Source organism: Bombina bombina, chromosome 6 (assembly GCF_027579735.1).
Source record: "Bombina bombina isolate aBomBom1 chromosome 6, aBomBom1.pri, whole genome shotgun sequence".
Classification (NCBI taxonomy): Eukaryota; Metazoa; Chordata; class Amphibia; order Anura; family Bombinatoridae; genus Bombina; species Bombina bombina.
In genome coordinates, this window is record NC_069504.1 from 1,009,545,101 (window position 1) to 1,009,558,272 (window position 13,172).

The following is a 13,172-nucleotide window of genomic DNA, read 5'->3' on the forward strand; positions in this document are numbered from 1 at the left end:
AATTAAAAGTGTTGTACCTATATCTGTAGTTTGTAGTAGGCAAAGGGTTCACATCTCCTTGCACTTTATACTGATATACTATAGCATATGAGCCCACCCAGGTTTAGCTTTCAACAAAGAATACTAAGAGAACAAAGCAAATTTTATGATAAAAGTGAATTGGAAAGTTATTTAAAATTGCATACCCTATCTAGATCATGAACGTTTAATTTATAAATTTGTACCTTATTGTCCATTTAAATATCATTAACCCCTTAAGGACCAAGGGATATATGTATCAAGCCGTCAACCACAAATAAGCCGGAATTCCGCAGCGTAATTGTTGCGAGCTTGATCCGACCTAGTTATCAAAGCCTACAGACCGGCAAATGTTGGCCCTCTCTGCATCGGCCAGTGATGGTGCCGATCGTTGGTGGATGGGAGCCATAGCAGGGGGCCCATCGCTGGTGCGAGTTCCGGATCCTGTTCCTGTTCTGCCAGTACTTAAGATGGCGGTGACAGTTGTGAGTTGGGGGAGGGAAGAGAGCTGTTTGAGGGGGGTCAGGGAGATCAGAGGGTGAGATGTGTCAGGTGGGAGACTGATCTCTACACTAAAGCTAAAATTAACCCTACAAGCTACCTAATTAACCCTTTAACTGCTGGGCATAATACAAGTGTGGTGCGCAGCGGCTTTTAGCGGCCTTCTAATTACCAAAAAGCAATACCAAAGCCATATACTGTATGTCTGCTATTTCTGAACAAAGGGGATCCCAGAGAAGAATTTACAACCATTTGTGCCATAATTGCAAAAAACGTTTGTGAAAAAATGTATGATTTTTTTTTTATTTGCTCACATATGGCGGTGAAATTGTGGCATAAAATATACCAAAATAGGCCTAGATCAATACTTTGGCTTTTCTACTACACTAAAGTTAAAATTAACCCTACAAGCTCCCTACAAGCTACCTAATAAACACCTTCACTGCTGGGCATAATACAAGTGTGGTGCGCAGCGGCATTTAGCGGCCTTATAATTACCAAAAAGTAATGCCAAAGCCATAAATGTAGGCTATTTCTGAACAAAGGGTATCCCAGAGAAGCATTTACAACCATGTGTGCCATTATTGCACAAGCTGTTTGTAAATAATTTCAGTGAGAAACCTACAGTTTGTGAAAAAGTTTGGAAAAAATGTACGATTTTTTTTTATTTGATCGCATATGGCGGTGAAATGGTGGCATAAAATATACCAAAATAGGCCTAGATCAATACTTTGGGTTGTCTACTAATATATATATATATATATATATATATATATATATATATATATATATATATATATATATATATATATATATATATATATATATATATACAGGGAGTGCAGAATTATTAGGCAAGTTGTATTTTTGAGGATTAATTTTATTATTGAACAACAACCATGTTCTCAATGAACCCAAAAAACTCATTAATATCAAAGCTGAATAGTTTTGGAAGTAGTTTTTAGTTTGTTTTTAGTTATAGCTATTTTAGGGGGATATCTGTATGTGCAGGTGACTATTACTGTGCATAATTATTAGGCAACTTAACAAAAAACAAATATATACCCATTTCAATTATTTATTTTTACCAGTGAAACCAATATAACATCTCAACATTCACAAATATACATTTCTGACATTCAAAAACAAAACAAAAACAAATCAGTGACCAATATAGCCACCTTTCTTTGCAAGGACACTCAAAAGCCTACCATCCATGGATTCTGTCAGTGTTTTGATCTGTTCACCATCAACATTGCGTGCAGCAGCAACCACAGCCTCCCAGACACTGTTTAGAGAGGTGTACTGTTTTCCCTCCTTGTAAATCTCACATTTGATGATGGACCACAGGTTCTCAATGGGGTTCAGATCAGGTGAACAAGGAGGCCATGTCATTAGATTTTCTTCTTTTATACCCTTTCTTGCCAGCCACGCTGTGGAGTACTTGGACGTGTGTGATGGAGCATTGTCCTGCATGAAAATCATGTTTTTCTTGAAGGATGCAGACTTCTTCCTGTACCACTGCTTGAAGAAGGTGTCTTCCAGAAACTGGCAGTAGGACTGGGAGTTGAGCTTGACTCCATCCTCAACCCGAAAAAGGCCCCACAAGCTCATCTTTGATGATACCAGCCCAAACCAGTACTCCACCTCCACCTTGCTGGTGTCTGAGTCGGACTGGAGCTCTCTGCCCTTTACCAATCCAGCCACGGGCCCATCCATCTGGCCCATCAAGACTCACTCTCATTTCATCAGTCCATAAAACCTTAGAAAAATCAGTCTTGAGATATTTCTTGGCCCAGTTTTGACGTTTCAGCTTGTGTGTCTTGTTCAGTGGTGGTCGTCTTTCAGCCTTTCTTACCTTGGCCATGTCTCTGGGTATTGCACACCTTGTGCTTTTGGGCACTCCAGTGATGTTGCAGCTCTGAAATATGGCCAAACTGGTGGCAAGTGGCATCTTGGCAGCTGCACGCTTGACTTTTCTCAGTTCATGGGCAGTTATTTTGCGCCTTGGTTTTTCCACACGCTTCTTGCGACCCTGTTGACTATTTTGAATGAAACGCTTGATTGTTCGATGATCACGCTTCAGAAGCTTTGCAATTTTAAGAGTGCTGCATCCCTCTGCAAGATATCTCACTATTTTTGACTTTTCTGAGCCTGTCAAGTCCTTCTTTTGACTCATTTTGCCAAAGGAAAGAAAGTTGCCTAATAATTATGCACACCCGATATAGGGTGTTGATGTCATTAGACCACACCCCTTCTCATTACAGAGATGCACATCACCTAATATGCTTAATTGGTAGTAGGCTTTCGAGCCTATACAGCTTGGAGTAAGACAACATGCATAAAGAGGATGATGTGGTCAAAATACTCATTTGCCTAATAATTCTGCACTCCCTGTATATATATATATACACGTGAAGGGTTATTCAGGGATTCCTGACAGATATCAGTGTTACAATGTAACTATTGCTAATTTTGAAAAAAAAAAATCTTTGGAAATAGGTACTTGTACTTATTGCCCTATAACTTTCAAAAAAAGCAGAGAACATGTAAACATTGGGTATTTCTAAACTCAGGACAAAATTTAGAAACTATTTAGCATGGGTGTTTTTTGGTGGTTGTAGATGAGTAACAGATTTCAATTTTTTCAACATATTTTATACTTTTTATAGTATATTGTATGATATGATGGAAATAATGGTATCTTTAGAAAGTCCATTTAATGGCGAGAAAAACGGTATATAATATGTGTGGGTACAGTAAATGAGTAAGAGGAAAATTGCAGCTAAACACAAACACCACAGAAATGTAAAAATAGCCCTGGTCCTTAAAGGGACAGTCAACACCAGAATTTTTGTTGTTAAAAAAGATAGTCCCTTTATTACCCATTCCCCAGTTTTGCATAACCAACACAGTTATATTAATAAACGTTTTACTTCTGTGATTACCTTGTATCAAAGCATCTTCTGACCGACCCTAATCACATGACTTTTAGTTATTATCTATTGACTTGCATTTTAGCCAATTAGTGCAGTGTCTGCCACTATCCACGAGCGTGATCACAATGCTATCTATATGGCCTACATGAGCTTGCTCTCCCCTGCTGTGAAAAGTAAATAAAATAGAGGCGGCCTTCAAGGTTTGCTTTCAACTAGAACAAAGCAAAATTGTTGATAAAAGTAAATTGGAAAGTTGTTTAAAATTACATGTCCTATTTGAAAAATGAAAGGCTTTTTTGGACTTGACTGTCCCTTTAAAGGGACAGTTTACTCAAAAATGTTCTCAAATTCTCCCCTTTAATTTGTTCCCAATGATCCACTTTACCTGCTGGAGTGTATTAACCCCTTAATGACCGGACCATTTTTCAGTTTTCTTACCCTTAATGACAATGGCTATTTTTACATTTCTGCAGTGTTAGTGTTTAGCTGTAATTTTCCTCTTACTCATTTACTGTACCCACACATATTATATACCGTTTTTCTCGCCATTAAATGGACTTTCTAAAGATACCATTTTTTTCATCATATCTTATAATTTAATATAAAAAATATATAAAATATGAGGAAAAAATGGAAAAAAACACACTTTTTCTAACTTTGACCTCAAAAATCTGTTACACATCTACAATCACCAAAAAACACCCATGCTAAATAGTTTCTAAATTTTGTCCTGAGTTTAGAAATACCCAATGGTTACATGTTGTTTGCTTTTTTTGCAAGTTATAGGGCAATAAGTACAAGTAGAACTTTGCTATTTCCAAACCACTTTTTTTCAAAATTAGCGCTAGTTACATTGGAACACTGATATCTGTCCGGAATCCCTGAATATCCCTTGACATGTATATATTTTTTTTTAGAAGACAACCCAAAGTATTGATTTATGCCCATTTTGGTATATTTCATGCCACCATTTCACTGCCAAATGCGAGCAAATAAAAAAAATTGTTCACTTTTTCACAAATTTTGTCACAAACTTTAGGTTTCTCATTGAAATTATTTACAAACAGTTTGTGCAATTATGGCACAAATGGTTGTAAATGCTTCTCTGGGATCCCCTTTGTTCAGAAATAGCAGACATATATGGCTTTGGCGTTGCTTTTTGGTACTTAGAAGGCCGCTAAATGCAGCTGCGCACCACACGTGTATTATGCCCAGCAGTGAAGGGGTTAATTAGAGATCTTGTAGGGACCTTGAAGGGTTAATTTTAGCTTTAGTGTAGTGTAGTAGACAACCCAAAGTATTGATCTAGGCCCATTTTGGTATATTTCATGCCACCATTTCACCGCCAAATGCGAGCAAATAAAAAAAAAGTGACATTTTTCACAATTTTAGGTTTCTCACTTAAATTATTTACAAACAGCTTGTGCAATTATGGCACAAATGGTTGTAAATGCTTCTCTGGGATCTCCTTTGTTCAGAAATAGCAGACATATATGGCTTTGGCGTTGCTTTTTGGCAATTAGGAGGCCGCTAAATGCTGCTGCGCACCACACTTGTATTATGCCCAGCAGTGAAGGGGTTAATTAGGTAGCTTGTAGAGAGCTTGCAGGGTTAATTTTAGCTTTAGTGTAGAGATTAGCCTCCCACCTGACACATCCCACCCCTTGATCCCTCCAAGACAGCTCTCTTCCCTCCCCCACCCCACAATTGTCCCTGCCATCTTAAGTACTGGCAGAAAGTCTGCCAGTACTAAAATAAAAGGTGTGTTTTTTTTTATTTTTTTATTATTCAGCTGTGATGGACCCCTGCCTTAACCCCCAACCTCCCTGATCCCCCCCAAACACCTCTCTAACCCTCCCCACCTACCTATTTGCCACCATCTTGGGTACTGGCAGCTGTCTGCCAGTACCCAGTTTTCCCGTTTTTTGTTTTTTTTTAGTGTTTTTTTTTCATTTTTTCTGTTGTGTAGCTGCCCCCCCCCCAGTACCCCCACCCCCCTAACCCTACCAGATCCTTTTATTTTTTTAAAAAAAAAAAAGTTTGCTGCCCCCCCTCCCTCTTAACAAAACTCATTGGTAGCACACACACACACGCACGCGCGCGCGCACACGCAGGCCCCCCCTCCGCACGCTCCCAGCATCCGGCGTGCACAATGCACTTGTAGGAACCGGATGCCGGGTAGCGATGGGCCGCCCACCCTCCTCCCTTGTAAGCTCCCACCCACCAACGAACGGCCCCATCGCTACCGGTGCAGAGAGGGCCACAGAGTGGCTCTCTCTGCATCGGATGCTTTTTAAAGGGTATTGCAGGATGCCTCAATATCGAGGCATCACTGCAATACCCTGAGAGCTGCTGGAAGCGATTGCGATCGCTTCCAGCACTCTCTTAGACAACTGACGTACCAGGTACGTCCATTGTCACTAACTGCTAGTTTTTGCAGGACGTACCTGGTACGTCAGTTGTCATTAAGGGGTTAAATTGTTTACAAGTATTTCCATTAACCTTATATTGGCATTTAAATTAGTTTATTTAGCCTGTGGTATCCCCACCCATCCTGAAAGGTTTTGGTCATGAGGCCAAGCTGTGTTAACGCAGTCAGTAGAAGAAATTACACTCCCAGTGGGTTATAGAAGAGATAAGGTAATAAAATGTAAATTTTCCATTGTTCTCTCCAAGTATTGGTGATTGGTTTATGAACAGATATAAGAAAAAGAAGCAGGTATAATTACACAATGTGATAAAGTAATGAGATCTGATTAAATCTACAAGCTCAACCCATTTTATTAGGTTGTGGCTTCAAAATACAAAATCAGCTAATTTATATACACAAATAAGCCTTAAAAAAGCAAATCTCATATATTTTATACTCTGGCACTGAAAATTGTAATTGAAAATACATTAAGGGAAAAACAATTTTATAGTATACTGTCCATTTAAAGGGACACTGAACCCAAATTTTTTTTTTTCATAATTCCGATAGAGCATAAAATTTTAAGCAACTTTCTAATTTGCTCATATTATCAAATTTTCTTCATTCTCTTGGTATCTTTATTTGAAATGCAAGAATCTACGTTCAGATGCTGGCCCATTTTTGGTGAACAACCTGCTGTCCAGAGTCTGAACCAAAAAAAAAAGCTTAGATGCCTTCTTTTTCAAATAAAGATAGCAAGAGAACGAAAAAAAATTGATAATAGGAGTAAATTAGAAAGTTGCTTAAAATTGCATGCTCTGTCTGAATCACAAAAGAAAGAAAAATGGGTTCAGTGTCCCTTTAAGGGTAAGAAAATTGAAAAATGGTCTGGTCACTAAGGTGTTAAAGCACACAAATATGAAAACTATCTACTGCACAGTCATAATTATATGTATTCAATGAACATGTTCACGCAACAAAACATCAAGCTGAAGCATTTACCACACATTTATTTTTTGCACAATTAAAGGGCCGCTAAATCCCCCAAAAAATTGTACCTGCAATCACAATATCAATATAATATAATTTACTTTGCAACTTACATGTTGTTTCAACAAACTACCACTTATGTGAAATCCTATTCCGAAAATTGAACCATTTCCAAAACCACCGCTGGCTATATATTTCCATCCTCCAATCATGACCGATAACCCAGGTTATCATAATGGCGGAGTATAGCCGCTATGCGCAAGCACAATATGCTTAATCGTCGTATTCTAAGTAAATCAGCAGACCCACAAATTAAAGGGTCGCAATACGCATGGTGAGAAAATAGTCAATTATATGCGATCGCGATCGGATTGGAAATGGATTGAGAGAGTGCACGTCATCGAAAAAAATTCTAAATTAATTTTATATGGCAGAGAAACATCGTTGGAATATAAAAGTAATTTAAAATATATGCATGTTTGGTAATTTACATTTGTTATCACGGTGTAGACAAAAAAAGAAAGTTTTGGAATCCTTTAACAACTGTGATTGTGTTCATATGTAACATTTTGTTTTTAGTTGCTGAGAGCAGAATCGAGCAGTTAACATAATATAAATGAGAACTGAATAGACTCATTATAAGCTAAGCTTTTAACATAGACAAAGCTCTGTTTCCTTTCTCATGCATTATAAGAACTTAACCAAGTGGTGCATGTTTTATACCATGAGTTAAAAGCCAAGCAAGGTAATTTAAAATTGCATACATAAGGAACTCCATCCTTACATAAATTGTTCCTTCTTCTACAGGCAGTCACACCTGTATAAATGCAAAGGAACATCTGGTTCATAAATCTGTTCTTTCTGGTTCTCTGGAGAAATTCCTTTATGTGTTTTATAAATACCTCTTCATGGGTAACAGGATGGACCAATTTAGTACACAGAATATAGCAGTCTACATTACCCCCCTTAAGGTTACATTTTGTCTGAAGGTGAAATCAATTAATTTTTTTAAGGTTCTTTAAATGGCGTTATTCAATTAAAAATAAGTTTAAATATGTATATGATGATACCACAATTTATACCACTGATGATACCAAACTTGCATTTACATTAAACAAATGTCAGTAAAATTGAGACAAATGTAAAGAATATCATGTCTTCCACTAGTAATCATTTGCATTCAAATTTATTACATATCAAGGCTTGAAAAAGCCTAGGAAACAGGTAGCCATGAGACCTAAAATACTACATCTAGAACTATTTGTATTTGTTTACATACAGTACATCCTTATGCAACAAATACCTTGTAGCTCCCATATAACTCATATCTGGCTCCAAATAACTTTTAAGAAGCTTAAAATATATGTGCTAGGAAAAGTCTCCTTTAGCGTTTTTATTTTTTTATTTTTATTTAAAGGGACATTAAACACTAAATAAATGCTAGATAGAATGATGCATTCAAAGAAAATATTAGTCCATAACTAACATGTAGATGTATTTTTTAAAGTTTCATTAGTTGTGTAAAAAGTGACAAAATAAGTGTAAAGTTTTAGTGTCTATAAAACACTGGGAGCTGCCATGTTGTAACTTGTGTTACCTTCTCTGCTGTGGCCAATTAGGGACAGTTATACATAGGTCATTAGAGTGTGCAGCCAATGGTTGTGCTGGATTTAACAGTGTTCTGCACTTCCATTTCTAACAGGAACTGAAAAGCTCTCAATTTCAGAATGGAATTACAGGCAAAGAGGACAAAATAAATAATGAAAGTATATAACACCAGCACTGAAGCCATGCACACACAATGTTGCTCTCTGAGTTTTAAAAAAAAATCTAAATCTACCTTTTTTCTGTGAGATTTATAGTATAGCTGCTTAAAAATGTATGTTTAACCCCTTAATGACAACTGACGTACCAGATACGTCATGCATTAACAAGCAGTTAATGACAATGGACGTACCTGGTACGTCAGTTGTCAAACAGAGTGCTGGAAGCGATCACAAATGCTTCCAGCAGCTCTGAGGGTATTGCAGTGATGCCTCGATATGGAGGCATCCTGCAATACCACTTTACAAGCCTCCGATGCAGAGAGAGCCACTCTGTGGCCCTCTCTGCACCGGTAGCGATAGTGCCAGTGTCCGCCGGGTGCACGATGCGCGTGCACGATGCGTGTGCACGATGCACGAGTGTGCACGTGAGCGCGCATGTGCACGGGGCGCGCGTGCACGTGCGCGCGTGCACGTGCACCCATTAGCCACACTGACACCAATGAATGAGGGCAGAAAGGGGAAAAAAAGGGAATTTTTTTTTTAAAAAAATATAAAAGGATCTGGGAGGGGGTGGGGGTATTGTGGGGGGCTGCTACACTACAGAAATAGTTTTTTAAGTAAAAAATAAAATAAAAATACTTTTTGGGGGGTTTTTGGGGCCAAACTGGGTACTGGCAGACAGCTGCCAGTACCCAAGATGGCGGTAATTAGGTAAGGGAGAGGGTTAGAGAGCTGGAGGGGGGATCAGGGAGGTTGGGGCTAAGGCAGGGGTCCATCACAGCTAAAATACTTTATTATTTTTATTTAAAAAAAAAAAAACCTCTTTTATTTAGTACTGGCAGACTTTCTGCCAGAACTTAAGATGGCGGGAACAATTGTGGGGTGGGGGAGGGAAGAGAGCTGTTTTGGAGGGATCAGGGGGTGGGATGTGTCAGGTGGGAGGCTGATCTCTAAAATTAACCCTGCAAGCTCCCTACAAGCTACCTAATTTAACCCCTTCACTGCTGGGCATAATTAACGTGTGGTGCGCAGCAGCATTTAGCGGCCTTCTAATTACCAAAAAGCAACGCCAAAGCCATATAAGTCTGCTATTTCTGAACAAAGGGGATCCCAGAGAAGCTTTTACAACAATTTCTGCCATAATTGCACAAGCTGTTTGTAAATAATTTCAGTGAGAAACCTAAAATTGTGAAAAATGTTAAGTTTTTTTTTTATTTGCTCGCATTTGGCGGTGAAATGGTGGCATAAAATATACCAAAATGGGCCTAGATCAATACTTGGGGTTGTCTACTACACTACACTAAAGCTAAAATTAACCCTACAAGCTCCCTACAAGCTCCCTAATTAACCCCTTCACTCCTGGGCATAAAACACGTGTGGTGCGCAGCGGCATTTAGCGGCCTTCTAATTACCAAAAAGCAACCCCAAAGCCATATAAGTCTGCTATTTCTGAAAAAAGGGGATCCCAGAGAAGCATTTACAACCATTTGTGCCATAATTGCAGAAGCTGTTTGTAAATAATTTCAGTGGGAAACCTAAAGTTTGTGACAAATTTTGTGAAAAAGTTAACTTTTTTTTTTTTGATCGCATTTGGCGGTGAAATGGTGGCATGAAATATACCAAAATGGGCCTAGATCAATACTTTGGGTTGTCTTCTAAAAAAAAATATATACATGTCAATGGATATTCAGGTATTCCTGACAGATATCAGGGTTCCAATGTAACTAGCGCTAATTTTGAAAAAAAGTGGTTTGGAAATAGCGAAGTGCTACTTGAATTTATTGCCCCATAAATTGCAAAAAAAGCAAAGAACATGTAAACATTGGGTATTTCTAAACTCAGGACAAAATTTAGAAACTATTTAGCATGGGTGTTTTTTGGTGATTGTAGATGTGTAACAGACTTTGGGGGTCAAAGTTAGAAAAAGTGTGTTTTTTTCCATTTTTTCCTCATATTTTATTATTTTTTTTTTTAGTAAATTATAAGACATGATGAAAATAATGGTATTTTTAGAAAGTCCATTTAATGACGAGAAAAACGGTATATAATATGTGTGGGTACAGTAAATGAGTAAGAGGGAAATTACAGCTAAACACAAACACTGCAGAAATGTAAAAATAGCCATTGTCATTAAGGGTAAGAAAATTGAAAAATGGTCCGGTCATTAAGGGGTTAATAACAAGTCTTTTATTGAAGCATAAACAGCAGCATCCCTTTGCTGCTGTTTATGCTTCAATTAAAGACTTGTTATGAATCATATGGTGCTGTGGAATATTGACCTTTTATTTGTGGGCTGGAGGTCGCCAGCTCGTCCACTATGCATCACACCTAAGGAGGTCTGTACCCTATTGCCGGTCTCCATTTGAATTGCTGCTTAAAAATGTATACTACTGTTACAGAGCCCTGGAATACTTTGTGCTTAAATGTAATGTAAAGGAACATTAAAACAATGGCATGCTAAGGCTGTGAGCTACTGAATATATTGCAATACACTTTCAATACAACTGTTTACTCTATTTAAAGGGACAGTCAAGTCCAAAAAAACTTTCATGTTTCAAATAGGGCATGTAATTTTAAACAACTTTCCAATTTACTTTTATCACCAATTTTGCTTTGTTCTCTTGGTATTCTTAGTTGAAAGCTAAACCTAGGAAGGCTCATATGATAATTTCTAAGCCCTTGAAGGCCGCCTCCTATTACATGCTTTTTTTATTTGCTTTTCACAACAGGGGAGAGCTAGTTCATGTCAGCCATATAGATATCATTGTGATAACGCCCGTAGCTTGCGGCAGACAGTGCACTAATTGGCTAAAATGAAAGTCAATAGATAATAAATAAAATGTCATGTGATCAGGGGGCTGTCAGAAGATGCTTAGATACAGGGTAATCACAGAGGTAAAAAGTATATTAATATAACTGTGTTGGTTATGCAAAACTGGGGAATGGGTAATAAAGGGATTATCTATCTTTTAAAACGACAAAAGTTCTGGTATTTACTATCCCTTTAACTTCAAAATTTGCAATGTGTCCAGTATTCAATCGGACACTGCAGTATTTTAGCAGGCTGCTCAGGAAAGTCTTCACAAAAATACTGCACACTTAAATGTCCAAATTTTTAAACTCCTTGAGTGCTTCCTATGCCTCAATGAATTATAAATATGGAGGTGTAGTCAAGTGGGGTTTAAATCTCTACTGTTTATGTGTGTTACTGGCAACCAGAGGTACAATTATCGATTTTGTATGTTACTGGTAGCCAATGGGTAAAATGACTGCTTAGTTGACAAAAATATACATAGTAGGATCAATAGTGGGGTCTAAGGAAGAACTTAAGTCGGGTTGGACACTGTGTGACTCTACAGACCATTGTGCCGAGTCAACTACAAATTGTCCAGTAATTTTATGGAGGGCAGCTGGCAAACCTACTTGTGCATGTGTCTGGTGTCAACCTCAGAGCTTACACAACAGTCACCTAGTAAATGACAGCATACTTCCTAATCAGCAGCTAAGTACAAATCTCAATGCTAAAATAAATGGACATTTTTTCTTTCATGATTCAGATAGAGCTTGTGATTTTAAACTACTTTCAAATTTACTTCTATTATCTAATTGGTTTTGTTCTCTTAGAATCCTTAGTTGAAAATTATACCTAGGTAGGCTCAGGAGCTGCTGATTGGTGGCTGCACATGTATGCTTCATGTTACTGGCTCACCCAATGTGTTAACTAGCTCCTAGTAGTGCATTGCTGCTTATTCAACAAAAGGATACCAAGAAAATTAAGCAAATTAGATAAAAAAAAGTAAATAGTAAAATTGTTTAAAATTGCAGTCTTTCTGAAGCATGAAAGAATAAATCTGGGGTTCATGTCCCTTAAGGCTTAAACTAAAAAAAAAGTGCATTGGAAAACTAGGCTGGAGCTGTATTTTACATTACTTTACATTTCAAACAAATCTTTTAAATACTGTAAAAGTAGTCCAGTATACTAACATATTTGTATATAATCGGTTTCTTTTTTTAATCAGAAAATCCATTTTCACTTGTCTGTTTTAATACATATCTATCTTTATACACATACATAACTCAATGTTGCCTTTGTTCTTTTGAAAGATCTAATTTAAATATAGATATTCTAGTATCAAAATAAAATGTTTATATTAAAAATGTAAATCTTTTACTATGTGGGTTATTTATAGCAAAAGTTGCACTGTTTAAAACCCCCTTTCTGCTCCAGGTGAGAAGAACACCAGTGACTGGAGCATATATAAGTATGCCTACTTCTCATTTGCTCAACAATTGTACCCTCATCTGTTGAAACACAGGAGCATTTCTTTGACTGGGTATATAACCCCTTTACAGGGATTAAACACATAGTAAACACAGTAACGCTAACATGTAATGTTTAATTTTATTTCTATCTTTTAATATTTTATTTAAATCTCAAACCAAGGGAGTCACCAACAGTGTGCATGTGACATTGTGTTTATAATATATTTGAGATCTGAAATAAAAACAACAGATTGTCTGTCTGAAAAGTTCAATCATATTTCTGGG

The 13,172-nt window shown here is 37.4% G+C and overlaps 1 protein-coding gene across 1 annotated transcript in view; it reads right to left on the reverse strand.

The window, feature by feature from the left end:
- Positions 1–13,172, reverse strand: part of CALD1 (caldesmon 1) — a 287,339-nt gene that overhangs the window by 253,003 nt on the left and 21,164 nt on the right.